The 15,524-nt window shown below is 46.5% G+C and overlaps 1 protein-coding gene across 2 annotated transcripts in view; it reads left to right on the forward strand.

The window, feature by feature from the left end:
* The first annotated feature begins 859 nt into the window (after nucleotides 1-859).
* The window catches only part of LOC124035450 (b(0,+)-type amino acid transporter 1-like), a 58,091-nt gene continuing 43,426 nt past the window's right edge, over nucleotides 860-15,524 (forward strand). Inside the window, exons 1-2 of one of the 2 annotated variants that reach the window (XM_046348901.1) lie at nucleotides 860-952; nucleotides 8,762-8,834. The gene's annotated coding sequence lies outside the window, so the exon portion shown is untranslated. The remainder of the gene's footprint in view (nucleotides 953-8,761; nucleotides 8,835-15,524) is intronic. The other variant, XM_046348900.1, reaches the window with a different exon arrangement.

The following is a 15,524-nucleotide window of genomic DNA, read 5'->3' on the forward strand; positions in this document are numbered from 1 at the left end:
TGCCTCCCCCCACCACCCTATTCTCCAGCCCCTTCCTCCTCCTGCCTCCCTGTTCTCCAGCTCCCACCTCCCTATTCTCCAGCCCCTGCCCTCCCCTACCTCCCTGTTCTCCAGCCCCACCTCCCTATTCTCCAGCCCCTGCCTCCCCGTTCTCCAGCCCCTGTCTCCCCCCACCGACCTATTCTCCAGCCCATGCCTCCTCCTACCTCCCTGTTCTCCAGCCCATGCCTCTCCCTACCTCCCTGTTCTCCAGCCCCTGCCTCCCCGTGCCTCCCTATTCTCCAGCCCCTGCCTCCCCCCGTACCTCCCTATTCTCCAGCCCATGCCTCCCCCTACCTCCCTATTCTCCAGCCCCTGCCTCCCCCTACCTCCCTATTCTCCAGCCCCTGCCTCCCCCTACCTCCCTGTTCTCCAGCCCCTGCCTCCCCCCACCTCCCTGTTCTCCAGCCCCACCTCCCTGTTCTCCAGCCCCTGCCTCCCCCACCTCCCTATTCTCCAGCCCCTGCCTCCCCCCACCTCCCTGTTCTCCAGCCCCTGCCTCCCCCCACCTCCCTGTTCTCCAGCCCCTGCCTCCCGTACCTCCCTATTCTCCAGCCCCTGTCTCCCCCCACCTCCCTATTCTCCAGCCCCTGCCTCCCCCACCTCCCTGTTCTTCAGCCCCACCTCCCTGTTCTCCAGCCCCACCTCCCTGTTCTCCAGCCCCTGCCTCCTGTTCACCAGCCCCACCTCCCTGTTCTCCAGCCCCACCTCCCTGTTCTTCAGCCCCTGCCTCCCTGTACCTCCCTATTCTCCAGCCCTGTGTCCTCCAATCAGACAGAGTGTTGAGTCTCTGTTCCTCCTCCCCATAATGTGTTCTTTGTCTCAGGAAGGCAGTAGTAGTTGAGACCCACAGAGGCATGTGTTGTGCATCGTAGTAGATCTATCTCCAGTTGATGATTTCTGCTGCTATCAGGTGAGTCTTGTTGATGCCAGCTGTGTCAGAGGAGAGGCAATTATGTCTGGGGTTTCAAGTTTAGTCAGTGGGTCTGGAAATGGTGTGTTATTATGAGAGGCGGTAGAACAGTAGAACAGAACAGAAGAGGACATTAGAACAGTAGAACAGAACAGAAGAGGACAGTAGAACAGAACAGAAGAGGACAGTAGAACAGTAGAACAGAACAGAAAAGGACAGTCTGTCTGTCTGTCTGTCTGTCTGTCTGTCTGTCTGTCTGTCTGTCCGTCCGTCCGTCCGTCCGTCCGTCCGTCCGTCCGTCCGTCCGTCCGTCCGTCCGTCTTGCGTCCGTCCGTCCGTCCGTCCGTCCGTCCGTCCGTCTGTCTGTCTGTCTGTCCATCCGTCTGTCCTTATGTGTCTGTCTGTCTGTCTGTCTGTCTGTCTGTCTGTCTGTCTGTCTGTCTGTCTGTCTGTCTGTCTGTCTGTCTGTCTGTCTGTCTGTCTGTCTGTCCTTATCTGTCTGTCTGTCTGTCTGTCTGTCTGTCTGTCTGTCTGTCTGTCTGTCTGTCTGTCTGTCTGTCTGTCTGTCTGTCTGTCTGTCTGTCTGTCTGTCTGTCTGTCTGTCCTTATCTGTCTGTCTGTCCTTATCTGTCTGTCTGTCTGTCTGTCTGTCTGTCTGTCTGTCTGTCTGTCTGTCTGTCTGTCTGTCTGTCTGTCTGTCTGTCTGTCTGTCTGTCTGTCTGTCTGTCTGTCTGTCAGTCTGTCAGTCCGTCCGTCCTTCCGTCCGTCCGTCCGTCTGTCTGTCCTTATCTGTCTGTCTGTCTGTCTGTCTGTCTGTCTGTCTGTCTGTCTGTCTGTCTGTCTGTCTGTCTGTCTGTCTGTCTGTCTGTCTGTCTGTCTGTCTGTCTGTCTGTCTGTCTGTCTGTCTGTCTGTCTGTCTGTCTGTCTGTCTGTCTGTCTGTCTGTCTGTCATAGAGGCTGTAACAGATCATTAACAGAACCAGGTCATATAAAGTTGTAATCCAATGACAGTAGTGTTCAGTCTGTTCCACCACCTTTAACCCTCGTAGCTGTCAGGCTGGCTGACCATCAGCTGTTACAGTGTGTGTGTGTGTGTGTGTGTGTGTGTGTGTGTGTGTGTGTGTGTGTGTGTGTGTGTGTGTGTGTGTGTGTGTGTGTGTGTGTGTGTGTGTGTGTGTGTGTGTGTGTGTGTGTGTGTGTGTGTGTGTGTGTGTGTGGTGTTGTCAACCACTTGTTGCCTTACATCCTGCAATTAAAATGGATTTCTTGGGCGTTTGTATCATTTGATTTACACAACATGTCTACCACTTTGAAGATGCAAAATAGTTTTTATTGTGAACCAAAAAAAAACAGAGAACTTGAACGTGCATAACTATTCACACCCTCCAAGTCAATACTTTGTAGAGCCACCTTTTGCAGCAATTCCAGCTGCAAGTCTCTTGGGGTATGTTTCTATAAGCTTGGCACTTCCAGCCACTGGGAATTTTGCCCATTCTTCAAGGCAAAACTGCTCCAGTTCCTTCAAGTTGGATGGGTTCCGCTGATGTACAGCAATTTTAAGTCATATCACAGATTCTCAATTGGATTGAGGTCTGGGCTTTGACTAGGCCATTCAAGACATGTACAGTTTCCCCTTAAACCACTCGAGTGTTGCTTTAGCATTATGCTTAATGTCATTGTCCTGCTGGATGGTGAATCTCATTCCCTCAATTCTGACCAGTTTCCCAGTCCCTGCTGATGAAACACATCCCCACAGCATGATGCTGCCACCACCATGCTAATCTGTGGGGATGGCGTTCTCAGGGTGATGGGAGGTGTTGGGTTTGCACCAGACATAGCGTTTTCCTTGATGTCCAAAAAGCTACATTTGACCAGAGTACATTCTTCCATATGTTTGGCGAGTCTCCCACATATCTTTTGGCGAACACCAAAAGTGTTTGCTTATTTTTGTCTTAATTAAGCAATGGCTTTTTTCTGGCCACTCTTCCGTAAAGCCAGGTCTGTGCCCAAACAGTTTGAGCTTCTACATTTAAAAATCCACCTTCCCAGAAATAAGTCTCTCAATGCTGCCACTTGTGATGCCCCTCTGCCTCCAGCTGTGTCCATATGTGGATTAATTGTCCCCCATTTATCTTCAGAGTTTGTACTGTTAGGTGACCTAAACTGAGATATGTTTAACACTCCAGCTCACACAAATTATAAAGGAACCTACCAGGTACAACCCTAAATCCGTAAACACGGGCTTCCTCATAGATATCATCCTGACCAACCTGCCCTCTAAATACACCTCTGCTGTCTTCAACCAGGATCTCAGAGATCACTGCCTCATTGCCTACATCCGTAATGGGTCCGCGGACAAACGAGCACCCCTCATCACTGTCAAATTCTCCTTAAAACACTTCAGTGAGCAGGCCTTTCTAATCAACCTGGCTCAGGTATCCTGGAAGGATATTGACCTCATTCCATCAGTAGAGGATGCCTGGTTATTCTTTAAAACTGCCTTGCTCACCATCTTAAAAACGCATGCCCCATTCAAAAAATTTAGGACTTAGAACAGATATAGCCCTTTGTTCACTCCAGACTTGACTACCCTTGACCAGCACAAAAACATCCTGTGGTGTACTGCATTAGCATCCCGAGATATGCAACTTTTCAGGGAAGTCAGGAACCAATAGAAACAGGCAGTTAGGAAAGCAAAGGCTAGCTTTTTCAAACAGAAATTTGCATCCTGTAGCACAAACTCCAAAAAGTTATGGGACACTGTAAAGTCCATGGAGAATAAGATATTCTCCTCCCAGCTGCCCTCTGCACTGAGGCTAGGAAACACTGTCACCACTGATAAATGTATGATAATCGAGAATTTCAATAAGCATTTCTCTACGGTTGGCCATGCTTTCCACGTGGCTACCACAACCCCGGCCAACAGCTCTGTACCCCCACAGCAACTTGCCCAAGCCTCCCCATTTCTCCTTCAGCCAAATCCAGCTGATGTTCTGAAAGAGCTGCAAAATCTGGACCCCTACAAATCAGCCAGGCTTGACAATCTGGACCCTCTCTTTCTAAAATGTTCCACCGCAATTGTTGCAACCCCTATTACTAGCCCGTTCAACCTCTCTTTCTTATTGTCTAACATCCCTAAAGATTGGAATGCTGCCGCGGTCACCCCCCTCTTCAAAGGGGGAGACACTCTTGACCCAAGCTGATACAGACCTATATCCATCCTACCCCGCCTTTTTAAAGTCTTCGAAAGCCTAGTTAACAAACAGATCACCGACCATTTCGAATCCCACCGTACCTTCTCTGCTATGCAATCTGGTTTCTGAGCTGGTCATGGGTGCACCTCAGCCACACTCAAGGTCCTAAATGATTTGATAACCGCCATTGATAAAAGACAATACAGTGCCGCCATCTTCATCGACCTGCCAAGGCATTCAACTCTGTCAATCACCACATTCTTATCGGCAGACTCGACAGCCTTGGTTTCTCAAATGACTGCCTCACCTGGTTCACCAACTACTTCTCAGATAGAGTTCAGTGTGTCAAATCGGAGGGCCTGTTGTCTGGACCTCAGGCAGACTCTATGGGGTACCACAAGGTTCAGTTCTCAAGCCGACTCTTTTCTCTGTATACATCAATGATGTTGCTCTTGCTGCTGGTGATTCTCTGATCCACCTCTATGCAGACAACACCATTCTGTATACTTCCGGCCCTTCTTTGGACAATGTGGTAACTAACCTCCAGACGAGCTTCAATGCCATACAACACTCCTTCCGTGGCCTCCAACTGCTCTTAAATGCATGTAAAACTAAATGCATGCTCTTCAAACAATCGCAGCCCACACCCACCTACCCGTCTAGCATCACTACTCTGGACTACAAAAACCTAGATGTCTTGTTAGACTGTATACTCTCCTTCTAGACTCACATTATGCATCTCCAATCCAAAATTAATTGTAGAATCGGCTTCCTATTTCGCATACAAGCATTTCGCTACACTCGCATTAACATCTGCTAACCATGTGTATGTGACAAATAAAATTTGATTTGATTTGAACAAACTATCCTTCACTCATGCTGCTAAACATACCCTCTTAAAACTGACCATCCTACCAATTCTTGACTTCGGCGATGTCATTTACAAATTAACCTCCAACACTCAACAAATCGGATGTAGTCTATCACCGTGCCATCTGTTATGTCACCATATCCCCAATCCCCCAGTCAATGAGAGCATGCAGGTCTCAGTGGTGGGTAGTATACCCACCACTGAGACCTGCATGCTCTCATTGACTGGCCCTCGATTCATATTCGTCGCCAAACCCACTGGTTTCTGGTCATTTACAGTCGTGGCCAAAAGTATTGACAATGACAAAAATTTTCACAAAGTCTGCTGCCTCAGTTTGTATGATGGCAATTTGCATATACTCTAGAATGTTATGAAGAGTGATCAGATGAATTGCAATTAATGGCAAAGTCCCTCTTTTCCATGCAAGTGAACTGAATCGCCCAAAAAACATTTTGACTGCATTTCAGCCCTGCCACGAAAGGACCAGCTGACATCATGTCAGTGATTCTCTCGTTAACACAGGTGTGAGTGTTGACGAGGACAAGGCTGGAGATCACTCTGTCATGCTGATCGAGTTCAAATAACAGACTGGAAGCTTCAAAAGGAGGGTGGTGCTGGGAATCATTGTTCTTCCTCTGTCAATCATGGTTAACTACAAGGAAACACGTGCTGTCATCATTGAATTGCACAAAAAGGGCTTCACAGGCGAGGATATTGCTGCCAGTGAGATTGCACCTAAATCAACCATTTATTGGATCATCAAGAACTTCAAGGAGAGCGGTTCAATTGTTGTGAAGAAGGCTTCAGGGCGCCAAAGAAAGTCCAGCAAGCGCCAGGACCGTCTCCTAAAGTTGATTCAGCTGCAGGATTGTGACACCACCAGTACAGAGCTTGCTCAGGAATGGCAGCAGGCAGGTGTGAGTGCATCTGCACGCACAGTGAGGTGAAGACTTTTGGAGGATGGCCTGGTGTCAGGAAGGGCAGCAAAGAAGCCACTTCTCTCCAGGAAAAACATCAGGGACAGACTGATATTCTGCAAAAAGTACAGGGATTGGACTGCTGATGACTGGGGTAAAGTCATTTTCTGTGATGAATCTCCTTTCCGACTGTTTGGGGCATCTGGAAAAATATTTTCAGAAGAAAACAAGATGAGCGCTACCATCAGTCTTGTGTCATGCCAACAGTAAAGCATCCTGAGAACATTCAGCCAAGGGAGTGGGCTCACTCACAATTTTGCCTAAGAACACAGAATGGTTCCAACACATCCTCCGAGAGCAACTTCTCCCAACCATCCAGGAACAGTTTGGTGACTAGCAATGCCTTTTCCAGCATGATGGAGCACCTTGCCATAAGGCAAAAGTGATAACTAAGTGGCTCGGGGAACAAAACATTGATATTTTCGGTCCATGGCCAGGAAACTCCCCAGACCTTAATCCCATTGAGAACTTGTGGTCAAACCTCAAGAGGCTATTGACTACTTTTGTTAATTGCACGTGTAACTCTGTGTTGTTAATATCACACTGCTTTGTAATATCTTGGTCAGGTCGCAGTTGTAAATGAGAACTTGTTCTCAACTGGCTGACCTTAGATACCTCTGTTTTTCTATATACTTTGGTTAGGTCAGGGTGGGTACTCTGGGGCGGCAGGGTAGCCTAGTGGTTAGCATGTTGGACTAATAACCGAAAGCTTGCAAGTTCAATTTCCCAAGCTTACAAGTACAAATCTGTCGTTCTGCCCCTGAACAGGCAGTTAACCCACTGTTCCTAGGCCATCATTGAAAATAAGAATTTGTTCTTAACTGACTTGCCTAGTTGAATTAAGGGAAAAATAATAACTCAAATTTTTGTATGTTCAGGGGTTTTTGTATGTCTATTTTGGCCTGATTATCGCTATCTCTGATTGGGCATCATATTTAGGTGTTTATCGTTATCTCTGATTGGGCATCATATTTAGGCAGCCATTTCGTTTGTTATTCTTGTTGATTTGTTCGGTGATCATTCATTAAAAGAGAATGTGCCTTGGTCTAATCATTATGATGAATGTGACACTGGCCTACCTGGTTAAATAAAGGTGAAAAAAAAAAAAATGTACAAAAGCCCATCTCTGTGGAGTGTATAGCTTAAAGTGGTCCTGTGGACAGATACTCCAATCTCCGCTGTGGAGCTTTGCAGCTCCTTCAGGGTTATCTTTGGTCTCTTTATTGCCTCTCTGATTAATGCCCTCCTTGCCTGGTCTGTGAGTTTTGGTGGGTGGTCCTCTCTTGGCAGATTTGATGTGGTGCCATATTCTTTAAAAAAATGTAATAATGGATTTAATGGTGCTCTGTAGGATGTTCAAAGTTTAGGATATTTTTTTACAACCCAACCCTGATCTGTACTTCTCTACAACTTTGCCCCCGACCTCTTTGGAGAGCTCCGTCCTACAGCATATGACCTGGAGGAGGACTCACTAAACAGAGAACATCCCTGGTCATCCCTACTGCCTCTGGTCTGAGAACATCCCTGGTCTCACTAAACAGAGAACATCCCTGGTCATCCCTACTGCCTCTGATCTGGAGGACTCACTAAACAAGAGAACATCCCTGGTCATCCCTACTGCCTCTGGTCTAAAAAGAGGTCATCCCTACATCTGGAAACAGAGAACATCCATCCCTACTGGTCATCCCTACAGAGAACATCCCTGCCTCTGGTCTGGAGGACTCACTAAACAGAGAACATCCCTGGTCATCCCCTGCCTCTGATCTGGAGGACTCACTAAACAGAGAACATCCCTGGTCATCCCTACTGCCTCTGATCTGGAGGACTCACTAAACAGAGAACATCCCTGGTCACATCCCTCTGATCTGGCAGACTCACTAAACAGAGAACATCCCTGGTCATCCCTACTGCCTCTGGTCTGGAGGACTCACTAAACAGAGAACATCCCTGGTCATCCCCTGCCTCTGATCTGGAGGACTCACTAAACAGAGAACATCCCTGGTCATCCCTACTGCCTCTGATCTGGAGGACTCACTAAACAGAGAACATCCCTGGTCATCCCTACTGCCTCTGGTCTGGAGGACTCACTAAACAGAGAACATCCCTGGTCATCCCTACTGCCTCTGGTCTGGAGGACTCACTAAACAGAGAACATCCCTGGTCATCCCTACTGCCTCTGATCTGGACTGGACTCATCCCTAAACAGAGAACATCCCTGGTCATCCCTACTGCCTCTGATCTGGACTCACTAAACAGGACTCCCTGGTCATCCCTAAACACAAATGCAAATGCTTTGTTTTTAAATTATGTTGGAGTGTTTGAGTGTGACCATGTTTATCTGTAAATGTAAAAAAACACATCTGGTTTGCTTAATAAAATGAATATATTTATTTTCTCATCTTCATCTACTTTTGATACTTCAGTACAGAACCAAAACCAAAGCCTTTTAGACCTTCACTCAAGTAGTATTTTACTGGGTGACTTTCACTTTTATTTACATTCTCTATGAAGGTATCTTTACTTTTACGAACGTTTGACAATTGAGTACTTTTTCCACCACTGTGTGTGTGTGTGTGTGTGTGTGTGTGTGTGTGTGTGTGTGTGTGTGTGTGTGTGTGTGTGTGTGTGTGTGTGTGTGTGTGTGTGTGTGTGTGTGTGTGTGTGTGTGTGTGTGTGTGTGTGTGTGTGTGTGTGTGTGTGTGTGTGTGTGTGTGTGTGTGTGTGTGTGTGTGTGTAAGCATTTCCAATATGTGCATCTTTGTTTCAGCTTCCAGAGAGATATCTGAAGACGTCCCTGGGTTCCTGCATCAAACACAACTACAAGCATCCCTACACAGGAGGTGAGTAATCATTTATATACAGGAGGTGAGTATCATCCCTACACAGGAGGTGAGTAATCATTTATACACAGGAGGTGAGTATCATTTATATACAGGAGGTGAGTATCATTTATATACAGGAGGTGAGTAATCATCCCTATACAGGAGGTGAGTATCATTTCTATACAGGAGGTGGGTATCATTTCTATACAGGAGGTTGTTATCATTTCTATACAGGAGGTGGGTATCATTTCTATACAGGAGGTTGTTATCATTTCTATACAGGAGGTTGTTATCATTTCTATACAGGAGGTGGGTATCATTTCTATACAGGAGGTGGGTATCATTTATATACAGGAGGTGGGTATCATTTATATACAGGAGGTGGGTATCATTTCTATACAGGAGGTGGGTATAATTTCTATACAGGAGGTGGGTATCATTTCTATACAGGAGGTGAGTATCATTTATATACAGGAGGGGAGTATCATTTATATACAGGAGGTGAGTAATCATCCCTATACAGGAGGTGAGTATCATTTCTATACAGGAGGTGGGTATCATTTCTATACAGGAGGTGGGTATCATTTCTATACAGGAGGTTGGTATCATTTCTATACAGGAGGTGGGTATCATTTCTATACAGGAGGTGAGTATCATTTATATACAGGAGGTGGGTATCATTTCTATACAGGAGGTGGGTATCATTTCTATACAGGAGGTGGGTATCATTTCTATACAGGAGGTGGGTATCATTTCTATACAGGAGGTTGTTATCATTTCTATACAGGAGGTGGGTATCATTTCTATACAGGAGGTGGGTATCATTTCTATACAGGAGGTGGGTATCATTTCTACACAGGAGGTGGTTATCATTTCTATACAGGAGGTGGTTATCATTTCTATACAGGAGGTGGGTATCATTTCTATACAGGAGGTGGGTATCATTTCTATACAGGAGGTTATCATTTCTATACAGGAGGTGGGTATCATTTCTATACAGGAGGTTATCATTTCTATACAGGAGGTGGGTATCATTTCTATACAGGAGGTGGGTATCATTTCTATACAGGAGGTTGTTATCATTTCTATACAGGAGGTTATCATTTCTATACAGGAGGTGGGTATCATTTCTATACAGGAGGTTATCATTTCTATACAGGAGGTGGGTATCATTTCTATACAGGAGGTTATCATTTCTATACAGGAGGTGGGTATCATTTCTATACAGGAGGTGGGTATCATTTCTATACAGGAGGTTGTTATCATTTCTATACAGGAGGTTGTTATCATTTCTATACAGGAGGTGGGTATAATTTCTATACAGGAGGTGAGTATCATTTCTATACAGGAGGTGGGTATCATTTCTATACAGGAGGTGGGTATCATTTCTATACAGGAGGTGGGTATAATTTCTACACAGGAGGTGGTTATCATTTCTATACAGGAGGTGGGTATCATTTCTATACAGGAGGTGGGTATCATTTCTACACAGGAGGTGGGTATCATTTCTATACAGGAGGTGGGTATCATTTCTATACAGGAGGTGGGTATCATTTCTACACTATATTGTGGCAAAGAAGGGGTCGAGTGATAAATGGCAGATATGTGAGAGCAGAACTAATAAATGGGCTCTGCCCGATCACTAAAATGGCCACCCTGATCAGAACTACAGACCACAAAATGGCCGACCGTTAAACTCTCAAATTCCCAGAAGCAAAGGGAATGATCGGAAGGTGGGGCCGACCCACAGACAAGATGTCAAGACAAACCAGGAAGAGCGAAAGGAAGGGGCTGGGGGATCTGTTAATTATAGAGAAAGAGGAAGTGACAATATATATCGGCTGGATTTACTGTGCATGACCTGAACTGTCTGGACCTGTTGGCGTTTGGACCTGGACCTACTGAGAACCCGATTGGTGTACCAAATCCTGCTTTCCTTGACCTGTGGCCTGGGAGGACCAGGACGGAGAAACCAACATACAGCTCTGTCCTGTTCGAAATAACTTTCAGTATGGGGTGATTTTGGTGAGAGTCTCCCACTTCATTTGTGACAAACTCTCCTAACCTTGAAGAGGTTTGTTACACGTGGTGGAGAATGCGGGCACAGTGTGGCCTGAAGTGGATAAAGGGACGAACCATACTGCTTGGTTAGGTAGAGGAAAAAATATATTTTTAATAGTATTCTGTTAGCACTCCAAAGAGGAGTCAGGTTTTATTTGTTGTGGCTTTTGTACAGTTTGCTCAGGGAAAATGAGTATGGAGGGAGCCATACAGGCAATGTTACAAGCAGCTGCAGCCCAATAAGTGGCAACTAGAGCTCAACAAATAGCTCATCAGGATTGCAATGTGAATGCATCAGGACACATTACAGGTCCAGCACTGCACCAACCAGCTGCTCAGAGAGGAGCAAGAGAGAAACACCCAGGAGTTAAGAGAAGGCCCAAAGGGGGGCTCAGTTACGAGTTGCAAAACCCAGAGGCGGATCAATCATTTTAATCAAAAAATGACCAAGCAGGAAGATGTGGAAGCATCACCACCTTTGAAAGGACTACAGAGAGTGAGAGAGAAGTGACCGAAAGAAGAATGGGCTTCTTGCACCATACCTGGTAGGGGACGCTCAAAAAGCATATTTCCATCTGGAGTTGAAAGTCAGGATACCCTACAGCCTTAGTGAGCATACAAACGGAGGACGGGCTGCTGGATTATGAGGTCGGCGTGGTCCCGAAGATGCCGTATGATATAATACTGGGTAGATACTTTCCTAACTTTGCGAGGTTAGGCCAAAAGAACAGCATATTTGAGAAGCCCAACACCCAAATCCGCAAGAGGGCACCAATCCATTCTGGTCATCCTAAATTATGCCACTCGCTACCCAGAAGCCATTCCCCTTCGGACGATTGCTTCCAAAAATATCGCCAAGGAATTAGTGCTCTTGTTCACCAGTTTAGGGATTCCAAAGGAGATCCTTACTGACCAGGGGACCCCCTTTATGTTCAGCCTTATGGCGGACCTTTGTAAGATGTGGCAGGTGAAACAGTTGAGGACATCGGTTTACCATCCACAGATGGACAGGATGGTTGAGAGATTCAACCTCACCCTGAAGTCAATGCTAAGGAAGGTAATTAGGATTACATTAACTGATGCCATTTGAGAGGTTCCCCAAGCCTTCCTGTTGTTTTCACCCTATGAGCTGATATGTGGGAGGCACCCCCTGGAGAATCTTAGACATCACCCGGGAAACCTGGGAGCACCAATCCACCACTTATACTTCTGTTATAGAGCATGGCAATGCAAGACAGGATAGCCACAGTCATTCCCATCGTCAGAGAGCACATGAGGCAAGCACAAGAGCACCACCGGCACACTTATAACTGGCAGGCTACCCTGAGGGAATTAGTGCTGGTCCCCACGGTAGAGTGTAAACTACTAGCCATATGGAAAGGACAGTATGAAGTGCTGGAGAGAATAGAAGTGAACCTGTTGAGTGTAGGGGGCAGTATTTTGATGTTTGGATGAAAAACGTACCCAAATAAAACTGCCTTTTTCTCAGGCCCAGATTTTAGAAAATGCATATAATTGTCAGATTAGGAAAGAAAACACTCTAAAGTTTCCAAAACGGTGAGTATAACAGAACTGTTATTAACTGTTATTGCGACAACCTGAGGAAAATCCAACAAGGAAGTGCCTAAGAGAAACGAATCACCCTGAATCTCTTCCATTGCTTTCCATTGCTTTTCTGACTTTCGTGACCAAACTACTTTGCTGTAATGTTTTGTAAGCTGAGAGAGATGTCCTAACATAAATGCTTGGAAAGCTTTTGCTGTAAAGCTTTTTTTGAAATCTAACACGCCAGGTGGATTAACAACAATCTAAGCTGTGTTTTGCTATATTGCACTTGAGATTTCATCAAAATGTTATATTTTCAGTAATTTAATTTGGCGCTCTGCAATTCAGTGGATGTTGACGAAAATGATACCGCTAACGGGATGCGCCAAGAAGTTAATTATCGGATCCGACAGCCAAGTTGTCGGCCCCCGGAACAGATCTATCACATTAACCAGTTAAAAGCATGGCGAGAAACACATTGTCACGTACCCCATACCCACTCAGGAGGCAGCCGAAGTGCATGTTTCACCTCTCTGTCCCCAGCACACGTAGAGGAAGTAAAGACCGTGGTTCATAAAAACAAAGATGTGTTTTCATGGATACCAGGCCGAACTGAGGTTACGGCTCATGATATTGTTTCCCTACCAGGGAGAAAATTAAGCACGAGGCCGTATCGGGTACCCAAGGCTCGACGAGCTGCGATTAGAGCAGAGAAAAATGTTGACAGATGGAGTGGTTGAAGAGTCACATAGGGTTTAGCCCAATTGTGATGGTCTCCAAGCCTGATGGGTCTTGGCGGTTTTGAAATGATTTTCAGAAGGTAAATTAAATCTCCAAGTGTGATGCCTACCCAATGCCCCGAGTAGATGGACTGCTGAAGAAAACTGGTAACGCTCTGTACATTACGACCCTGGACCTAGCCAAAGGTTACTGGCAAATTCCTTTGACCCCGGAGCCAAAGAAAAGACAGCCTTTGCAACCCCTGACGGTTTGTTTCAATACACCGTCAAGCCATTTGGCTTACGCAGGACCCACCTTTCAACGGCTAATGGACCAAGTCCTAAAACCCGCACAGAGCTTATGCTGCAACCTATTCAGATGACGTGGGAATCCACAGCCCAGATTGGGAATCTCACTTACCCCAGGTATAGGCAGCGTTAGACGCCCTTAGAAAGGTTAGAGGAAACCGAGTATCTGGGATACACCGTGGGAAGAGGGTTAATCAAATCCCAACTGAAGATGGTGAAGGCAATTAGAGGATGGGCCAAGACCAGTAAATAAGAAGAAGGTTCGAGCCTTCCTAGGGCTGACCGGTTACTACCGGAAGTTCATCCCAAGTTATGCCACAGTGGCCACCCCACTTACCGACATGACTAGAGCCAGAGGGCCACACATGGTCAAATGGGATGAAAGGGCCACCAAAGGGTTTAGGACATTACAGGAGGCTCTCTGCTGTAACCCAGTGCTAGTGGGACCAGACTTTACAGGAGGCTCTCTGCTGTAATCCAGTGCTGGTGGGACCAGACTTTACAGGAGGCTCTCTGCTGTAATCCAGTGTTGGTGATACCAGACTTTACAGGAGGCTCTCTGCTGTAATCCAGTGTTGGTGGTACCAGACTTTACAGGAGGCTCTCTGCTGTAATCCAGTGCTTTGAGGTTCGGGGTTCGTGGTTCAGATGGATGCCTCAGAGGTCGGTTTGGGAGCCGTGCTCTACCAAGAGGTAGAAGGGGTGGAACACACCATCCTGTTTTTAAGCAGGAAGCTGGAACCACGGGAGACCAACACCTCAGTCGTTGAGAAAGAGGTGCTGGCAGCCTCTCTGAGCTGGGCCTCTTTGAGCTGGGCCTTTCTCATCTGGACCTCTCTGAGCTGGGCCTCCCTGAGCTGGGCCTCTCTGAGCTGGGCCTCTCTGAGCTGGGCCTCTCTGAGCTGGGCCTGTCTAAGCTGGGCCTCTCTGAGCTGGACCTCTCTGAGCTGGACCTCTCTGAGCTGGGCCTGTCTGAGCTGGGCCTCTCTGAGCCGGGCCTCTCTGAGCTGGGCCTGTCTGAGACCACTTCTCTAACTGAATGGTCCGTGTGTGTGTGTGGGGGGGGTCACCATTAGCTTTTGGTAACGATGGACAACCAAGTTTTCATCGATTGTCAATCAGCTAATAAAGACAAAAATGTGACATTGGGAAAGCAATTGAATTAACAAGCATCTGAATGTTGAAGGTGCCTCCGGTAGCCTATTAGAATAAGGATAGCTCTACCCGTTGCCTCTCATTGGCTAGAACAGCTGTCTCCCACACTGTTCACACAGCTGTTATCGGACAGTCATATGCAGGTACATAACAGTTTGATTGGCTACTGAAGGACAGGCCACATCGGTTCAGTTCACAACAGATAACAGCTATTTTAGGAATAAAACCATACGAGTCAAAGGGATTCGTAGCTTTGGAATCGATGCTTAATTTGGATCGGTTCGGCCTCTCGCTGACAGATGATCTGAAACATTTGATCCAGGAAACAACCTTTAATCTGTAAATCTTTACATCCCATTTGATTTATCATTAATCTGTTGAGAGACAGACGGACATACAGACAGACAGAAGGACTAGTGACTCATTGACGCCCTCTCAGTACTGTATTTACTGTGGCAGAGTCATGAATAGCACCCTATTCCCTACGTAGTGCACTACTGTTGACCTGGTTCCATAGGGCCCTGGTCCGAGGTAGTGCATTGTGTAGTGAATAGGGTTCCATAGGGCTCTGGTCCAAAGTAGTGCACTGTGTAGTGAATAGGGTTTCATTCAGTACACAGTCTGTGTGTTTACTGGCCCTGGCGCCAGTCCGCCTGTTGCTAACGCACAGCCACATCATCAATATACTAAAACACTGCAACAGGATGACTCAATGAGTCTGAACAGTGTTGGTACACACGGTCACGGTCAAATGGCTTCATATTCCATATATAGTCCACTACTTTGACCAGGGCCTGTAGGGTATAGGGTGTCTTTTAGGATACAGACCCTCAGTCTTTAGACCAGGGCCTATAGGGAAGAGGGTGTCTTTTAGGATACAGACTCTCAGTCTTTAGACCAGGGCCTATAGGGAATAGGG

Source organism: Oncorhynchus gorbuscha, linkage group LG05 (genome assembly GCF_021184085.1).
Source record: "Oncorhynchus gorbuscha isolate QuinsamMale2020 ecotype Even-year linkage group LG05, OgorEven_v1.0, whole genome shotgun sequence".
Classification (NCBI taxonomy): domain Eukaryota; kingdom Metazoa; phylum Chordata; class Actinopteri; order Salmoniformes; family Salmonidae; genus Oncorhynchus; species Oncorhynchus gorbuscha.